Consider the following 9,174-nt stretch of genomic DNA (forward strand, 5'->3'; position numbering starts at 1 on the left):
TCATCTCACATTCGAGAGAAATATTACTGCTCCATGGATTTGCTAATTGCTGAGGTAACACGGGCTCCTTTTCTGTTTACTTACCGTGCACAAGCCCCTCTTTGACACCCCGCTGCGTTTACTTTCATGTTAGATAGCACACATGTTGATTTCATATTCTTTTGGTCCAGTAGTTCTTAGACAAGCATGCAAATCTAAAATAGAGGTTGCTTTTTCAATTTACAGTGATGACAGGTGAAGAGACAGGGGCATGCTGAGAGCTCCATGATAATTTGCAACCTAGATTATGTCATGTTCTTCTGTCTTCTTCTCCTATCCTTGATCTAAAAAAGATTTTGCAGTTTATTTTACAATGGAGTTTAAATTGTGTGCTCGGGATGCTCATGCAGTCAGACTACTGTAGCGAGCGGAAAACCACATAAACACTTAATGTTCATGAGTAATAAATGAGCAACTTCTGCAGCCGAGCCCTCTGAGATTTAAGTTACCATATGATCTCAGATGATGCCCAAACCTTTAGGTGACTTATGAAAACGGCATCAATTAGTCTTCAATGAATTTAACAAGGCAAATTCTGAAATAATTAATTGAATAGTTCACTGTTATTCCAAAACTGTTATTTTTATATATTTTTTTACCACAGCCAACATGCTTATGCTTTCGATTTGTTTTTTTTTTCCATCAGCGGTTATGGAAAAAAAAACTTGCCGAATTTGCATGAAATTTGGTGGAAGGGTCAAGGGTGCAGCATGGTTTAATTGTTTAATTGTTAACTGTTTAATTTTGGATAAGATCCGAATCACAGGGCAGATATATGCATTTCTTTTTACACTGCAAGATAGCACATTTGTGCTGCATTCATGTGGTTTCAAATGAATTAGAAAAATAACTTACTGAGCATATGGCTCACCTGAGCTTCCTTTGCTCTTCACTGTCTTCACTGTCAAATAATCAAATACTGGAAACTGCTATCAGCATGTTCTTAAATGCTCGGAGCAATAAAATACAACACATCTTTGTAGCATTGCTGTTGTTTTCACATTAAAGCACATGAAGACAGTGAAGTTGGAAGTATGACTTCCCAACTCTGAAAATGGGACCTCCAAAGGAAGACATGCATGCATCATTTGCTTTGGTGGAGGTCTGCACCAAATTTCAGTTTATTTTGTTTCGTATCATTCATAATAGTCCATAGCATGACATTGAATACAGCTTGATTTCCCCCCCAAAAAACTCCTGTTTATCACAGCTTCCTTTAAAAAAAAACTTAAACAAAAAGTCACAGCTTTTTCTGAAGGGAAAGTGAAAAGCGGGATTCTTCTCTGTGAGGTCCACCCTGAGGTTTTTTTGTTGCATCATTGTCCCTAATTAAGTTGCCGTGGAAGGGTTTCCCCTTCTTCTCACCGAGGGTATAAGGTTGAGGGTGCCATTTTCATTTATCATTCTCAGTTATTGTTTCATTGTGAAGCCCTTTGAGACTGTAATTGTAATTAGAGGCCGTAATAAACTTGATTTGCTGTGAGCTCCTGTGGGCGAGCAGAGGGAGCAGCGCCGGCCAGCTCTGCCAAGGAGCCTGTGAGCCATGAATAGAGACACAGTTTGGGTGTCTGACTTCAGGTCCTGCGGGCTTATTTTGGGGCGAAAATCATCCACACCTCCCAAAGCTAAATGGCTCTCCGCCTATATCATCAATGCCACCTGTTTTGTGCGATGCCTTCCGGCTTATTTCTAAAATTGTTCTTCCTTTTTGTTTTCATGTGTAACCTAAGCCTCTACTTGCAAATACGGCCAGCTGAAAGCTGACATTTAACACCACACTTTTTCCTTACTTTCTTTAAGATATGTTGCTAAGCTGGAGCAGTACAATGAATTAAGCACAGTGTGCCATTTCCACGCTTTCTACAGTTACCAAGTTCCTTATAGTCAGCTTCCTTTCATAATCATGTCCTCCAGCTAATAATTAGAAACTCTGGAAAACTGACACTGAGATATGTGTATGTCTCGGCAGCTTTTGTTAATTAGTCCCAGCTTGCGGACAAAGATGTATTGGCTTTTGAAAAAAAAATGTATGCAGAAAAAGTACCCTTGGTTTATTAAAATGCACTTGATAAATATTATGTAGTGTAAAGTAAAAATAGGAGCATACAACAGGGAATTTATGGGAAATATTCAGCAGCTGTGGCATTTTCAACACTATCAGCTCATAAATATATCAAATACTGCAAATTCCAGGTCCAAACACTGTAATCTCTGTTGTCACATTGTTCCAGAAGCAGACTTAAAGGTTGACAGGTCACTTTGGATGTGATTTAGAAATCCTTATTGTCGATACGATCTACTTCTGGGGGGTTACTCTGAGCCAAACACTTAAGCCTCAAGAGATGCTGGCAGCCAAAAAGTTTCACTGTGCAGCTCCGAGATGCGAACAGATGCATCCGAAACTAAAAGTCATCTCATTGTTCCATCCAATCTCTCGCTTTGTGTTTTCTCCTGCTTTCATCTTTTCTCTGTGACTAATGACTCTGACCTTTCTGACCTTTCGTATTCCTGAAAATGAGGTATTTTGTTTCTCTTACATTTATTATCACATATTGAGGATTCTACCCTAAGGGGCCAGCGCTCTGCTTGTTGTGTGCGTTGCCAGGTCTGAGCCACAGGTGCGGGGGTTGTCTGGGCTAATAAATAAAGGAGAGATGTTTTGAAGACTTGACGCTTTTTCTTTCATGAAGATGAAGCAGCGTGTTACAATCTTGCATTGTGTCTTCAGATGACATCAATCAGTGAAATCTCACCATGGAGCCCCCTTGTGACGGCTCTAAGTAGGTGCTTAATTTAATGAACAATCAATCCAGTCACTATGCATACAACTATGCCATGCACATGTTAAATGTATACATTTCCAGATAATGCACAGGTTCAGCCAGGAAACACAAGTTATGCATGCCACATCAGCTGGCCATCAACTTATCACAATTAGTGCTAATTACTTCCAGCATTCAATGCCAGGCAGTTCACTGAAGCTGTCAGCTCTTCATTGAAACTGTCAGCTCCTCTGCCATTCAGTGGTTCTGCCACACTGATCATTGTGTGAATTCACCAGTCCTTCCTCTCCTGGTTCCCTAGTTATCAAATACATTGACAGTGGTATGTTTCTGTCCCCCATAATGACCTGCACTGCTCTGTTCTGCACACCTCCAGGAGGATTTGATCATTGTGTCTGACAGGGAAACCTGCAGACAGTCTGTCGCCCGAATACAACCGTGTAAACATTCTTATAACTAAAGTTTTCACTTCATAACAGAAATGTTTTTGGTTGAAATGTGCACATTTAACTTTGCTGTATATTGCTTTAGGATGAGTTACAGTGTACAAAAGAAGTGCTGTGATCATCACATAAAAATCAAGCGTTGCAAATCATTGTCAACTTTATAATTAATCACCAAGTGCTTTGGGATTCAGCACATAAACACTGTTAGCTTGATGCTAATTGCTTTTGAAAGATATTGTTGCTTGTTAACAAGCCCTCGCTCCATCCATCAATCTATCCACTCTCTGTAACCGTTTCCCTGTCTCCTACAGTCTTACATTAAACACAGTGACAAAATAGGTCATTTAGCAGGGTGCTGTGAAATGACCTAAAGTTGTAAAGGTTACATATAGATCACCCTCATGTTAATTTAAATGTATAATGACATCACGGCTGCCGCTCGGTTTCCCTGCTGCACAGATGAAACCCTCTCAAACACTCAGCAGCAATCTGAATTCAGACCATATTAGCTCAAAAATAATCCCAGATGGGACTCTGGCATTTTCCACACAAGATGTGTGGCTGCTCTGAGGACAAGAGGTGCTCATGGCCAAACACCTCGCTCGACAGCAATGCTTCTCAATCCTGGTTCTTGGCACTCGGTGTGCTGCTGATTTTCTATCCCATCACCTCGTTAATTGAAGCTCATTGCATTCTCTAGGTCCTTAATCAGTTCTTGATTAGATGGCTGAAACGAAGGCCAGGAACATATTTAAACTGAAACCCCTCTACGCTTGTCCCCAGAGGTATAAACAGTCTATGTGGCCCCGTGAGACTAGGTGAGCACTAACTCTCCCAGAAGTGTGTTATAGCCTATTTAACTGTCGAGCACAGAACACATTAAACACCATAAGTTACCTGACTGTTGGTATGAATCTATTTCTTTCGAATAATTGGTATATTGATAACAGACACATCTTAATAACATGCAGAAGCTGCAGCAGTTTTTAAGATGAACAGCATCAATAAACATCTGTCTTAAAAAATGAATTATTAAGTGAAAATCATGTTCTACATACTATAATAAGTCATCTACCCAACAAGATCTCCTACCTTAATGACAGAATAGTTCGTTTGTCAATACCACCCATAATGACACATATGAGCATTTTGCGGTACTGAACGGAGCAAATCGTTCTAAAAAATAGGGCACACGTCATTATGCTTAATTTAATTAATTTAGGCTACAAAACCACTGATCTAGATTTAGGATATAAATCTTCCTGGTAAGAAGATGTAAGAGACAGAGTTAGGATGCATTTCTTAGTAATTATTTCATGTATCCACAAGCTTTGCGTGAACTTATACTTAGGTATGTGTGTATTTTAGAAACAAGACTTGTGTCTCCACTGACCTGAACACACATAAACACATACAGTCATGGAAAAAAAATTATTAGACCATTGTTTTCTTCCTTTTATTGTTCTCTCTTATTATTTGCTATTTTTGTTGTTGTCATTATATTTGTCCAAACAAATTAACCTTTAGTTGTGCCAGGCATTAAATGAACAAGAAACTGAAGAAAACAAGGGTGGTCTAATATTTTTTTCCACGACTGTATATTGTCATGGAAATTATATATAAAATGATATATGTACCAGAATAACTGGCACCATGCCACGACGAGTATGTAAGTTCCAGTCTCTGTAACCTTTTCATTCATTCTAAAGCCAGAACTGAATCATTGACCTGACTGACTTGACTGATCATTGACATTGTGTGGATTAAATGTGCATTGAACGACCACATCTCCACTTTTTCTCCTCATTCATCAAACCACAACGAAAATGCATACTGTCAGACAGTTCAAACAGTAAATAAATTGACGTATTTGCCGGAAAAGAAGTAGTTATGTGACATGGGTGAGATGACTACCAGAAGTGACATAGTTTCATAAAACGTGACGTGACAAACGTGAGGCACAGAAGTTCAGTGATGTTTCAATCCTATCGTTTACTTTTGTTTTCACACTGAACACAAACCCTGTTCTGCTGGGTGAAAGTCCAACAAGAGCGACCCCTGCCATTTAACCCTCTATGGTACACATTATGATGCCAGTTAGGAAAAAAATGATGGGAGTGTTTTTTTGTCTTTAAATAGACTAAATAAACATAATCTGAAAATATTTTATAATTATTTTTTTGGGAAGTTTTTGGGGTTTGTGGTCCGTAGGCAACATTGTACCATAACGGTGTACAAGTGAAAAAAGAAAGTTTTTAAAATTAATTTTAACATCATTTATTTAATAAACATGTGTAAAAGATTCAGTAGCTTCAACAGGGTACAATATATAACATTTTACATTCAAAAATATTATAAAAGGAACTTTTTTAACCACTTTCTTGTCTGAATGTTGCCTGTAGGAAACTTTGAACCATTGAACCAACGACCCATTGAAATGAATGTCTTCAACAGTCTAAGTGTATGAAACTATCAGAAATTAATCTTTACTCACCTATCAGTAGGAATTTATTTTTTTCCAGATGGAAAAGGGCCAGGAAATGACGTTTTGAGTGATTTTTTGTGGCGCAAAATGGCAAAGTTGTTGCCTTTGGAAAAGTCTGCAAAATAGTGTTTCAATATGGCCTCCCAGAGGTCATGTGACAGATTAAAGCGTCGCTATTGGTTCCCTATACTCTTCCCTCTTTTTTAAAGTATCACATCACTCAAAAACATGCATTATAGAAATTTGACAGGCCAAAAATGGGAACGTTGTCTGAGGGCAACATTGTACCATAGAGGGTTAAACTCTGCATCACCGTCATTCATAATTCCTACAGCCGCTATAGGGTGGTGTAAACATGGCTGAGCTATCATCCTATAGGAATGTTTTTGAGGGGAGACCAGTCTTCATCTCCCATGAAGCCTTTGCAGCCATAAACGCACATTCATTAGATAGAATCAATGTGATCATTACTGATCAATACTCTCAAATCATCACCACATCCTGTTGCAGATAATGGGACATTTCTGGTACTTAATCCCAGTGTTTGGAATTGTTCAATGTCTCCTAAAAACTGACGATGGTTAAAAGATGTGATCTGGGATAACAAGATGCGCCCAAAGCCTAAAAAATATTGTGTTAAAACTCCTAGAAAGGAAAGTAAATCTAAGAATCTTCTCATAATGTCACTACAAGCACAAACTGTTATTTCAAGGAAACGTTGGAAATGGACCCCATGGGGTGAAACTGAATAATGCTGCAGTTATAACTCAGAACTCTTTCTGTGTAGTTGCATCAATCACTCAGTTATCTTGAGTATATACGCTGCTGAAGTTAAATAGAATAATAAGGACATAATAAATAATGTACAATTAATGTTAATATTAAAGCAAAGAAATTCAGCAAAACCTTGGCTCTGTGAGGAAAGACGGTAATAGTAATGATGAATACTATCGACAGTGCTCATAAAATTCTAATAATGTTGGAAGAACAGCTACATTATAAATGCCTCTTTTTAATACAAGAGAGAGTGATGAGATGTATTTCCCATATTCCAATAATGTGATTTTAGATTAGCTTTGTGATGGAAAAATACTTTAAATTCACGCTTATTGTTTATTATATTATTAAGAGGCTTTTTTGTCTACACCACACAGATGAAAACAGGAAGAATTAGGAGGGTGACATGCAGCGCAGATCCTGTAAGAAAAGTTGGCAAGGTGCACACATTTTACTGCATGTAAACTGTAAGGCCAGTAACCTAACCTCTGGTGTCTTCTTCACATACCGGCAGTATACGGGTTTTCATCTAGGGATGTTTAATCCGTACCTTTCTTTAACATAAGGTCTGATCTTAAGTAAAAAAGAATCACACAGTAACTATTTCTTAGATGTACATCTCCAGACGGGCTCTGGTGGTTTGAGCTCCATGTAGCATCACTGAAAAAGAACCTGTCTGCTGGCAGCTCTATAGGCTTCAAAGAGCTTGCAGTTGTGATGTGGGTTTTACGAAGCAGAAACTATGCTTTCAAGATTTTTTGGGGGGATGGACAATTCCTAAAAGAATTTTCTCCTGCCAGGAATCCTTTTCTCCAATCCAAAATCATCCTTTTAATTTGCACAAGTGTTTGTTATTAAATAGATTAAACATACTATAACTAAGTATACTTTCACTACTGTTCCTTTCTACCTTCCAGTCAAATATGCTAAATGTAAAGTTATGTCCATCTGACATTAGTCAAGAGACAGGGTGCACCCTGATCAGGTGGCCAGACTATCACAGGGCAGACACTTGGACACCGACAACCATTCATGCTCTCATTCACTCCTACGGGCAACTTAAGAGTCCCCAATTAAACCTAGGCAAGGCAAGGCAAGGCAAGGCAAGGCAAGTTTATTTGTATAGCACAATTCAACACAAGGTAATTCAAAGTGCTTTACATACACATTAAAACAGCAAGACACAATTGAAAACAGTAAAAACAGTCAATCAAAAAAGGGAAATAGAAATAAAAATACAAATAAGATAAAATAAGATACAGCAGGATAAGAAAATAGATAAAATAATAAAAAGCACAAGTCAAACATTGCGTAGTTAAAAAGTAAGGGCAGTAGAGTACAGCAGATAAGTGTTAAAGTTAAGAGTACGCTGCAGTAAACAATAGTGTTTTTACCGTTTGGGCAGACCTCAGATCTACAGTTTGTTCCACAGGTGAGGAGCATAATAACTGAAAGCTGCCTCACCCCCCTTCTACATGTTTTTGGACCCGGAGAGAACCCACACTGACACAGGGAGAACATAGAAACATTGAGCTTGTGACTCTTGCTGTGAGGCCAAATTGCTCATATGGAGCACAACATGATAAAATATAAAACAACAATACACTCCGAAAATGGAAATACATTCAAATATACAATATGCATACCACAATAATACACCAAAACACAAATACAAGGGTTGGTTCTGGTGCGCATTCAAAACCTGCATGCAGTCTGCTGAAATTGCTCCTGTTTTTTTTTTTTTTTACTTTTTGCTTTCGTTTGTGCCATATCTATAACTTCATTTACAATATTTACCAGTGCAATCTGGAATTTCTATGTGAATCATGTGTAATATGTCAATGTCTTACACTGTTTTTACATATTTACATGTTTGTACATGTCTATATTTCCATATTTCTTTTTTATTCTATTGTACATATCTATATTTTACTTTGGATTATTCTACATTTTATATTTCTATTAGTACATATCTCTATTTAGTTAAGAATACCATTTGTATTTGTATTGTTGTAAATCTAGTGTAGAGTGCTTTTTACTTTTGACCTGTATTAGTTTACAGAAGTATTTCTTTTTGTTGTTATACAGCAGCAACTGTAACAAAGAGCAATTTCCCCCCGGCGATCATTAAAGTATTTCTAAGCTAATCTAACTCACAATAAAATACTTTTATATGTTGATCAGTTTAACGATGACATCACAATACAGTGATTACATGATTTTTTTTAACTCATGCATTGCAAAACAATAATCTACAATGCATCTAGATATCTGTGTGATTGAAGCAGCAAAATGGGAATTACATATTTATTCACTGCATTTTGGTGTCAGTTTCACAAAACTTGGACAACTGAAATTGAACAACTAAGTGCAACGAGTCTGTGGTCTTTATCACACACACTAACACTGACTGCAACTTGTCCACATGAGCCATCATATCAAAATAGCCATAAGCTTCCAGAAAACACAACAGTGCTGCGGCTAAATTGTTTACAAGAAAGGCACAGCTACTCCCAGCTAAAATGTTTTAAAATGGTGTAATTCAGTTTCCAACAACCAAAAAAACCCACTCTGATTTGCTTCCCCTGCTGTCCACCACTTTCCACTTTTTTAGTTTGTTCTTCTCTATTGCAAGTTGCATTCA

This window comes from Centropristis striata, chromosome 15, assembly GCF_030273125.1.
Source record: "Centropristis striata isolate RG_2023a ecotype Rhode Island chromosome 15, C.striata_1.0, whole genome shotgun sequence".
NCBI classification, from domain to species: domain Eukaryota; kingdom Metazoa; phylum Chordata; class Actinopteri; order Perciformes; family Serranidae; genus Centropristis; species Centropristis striata.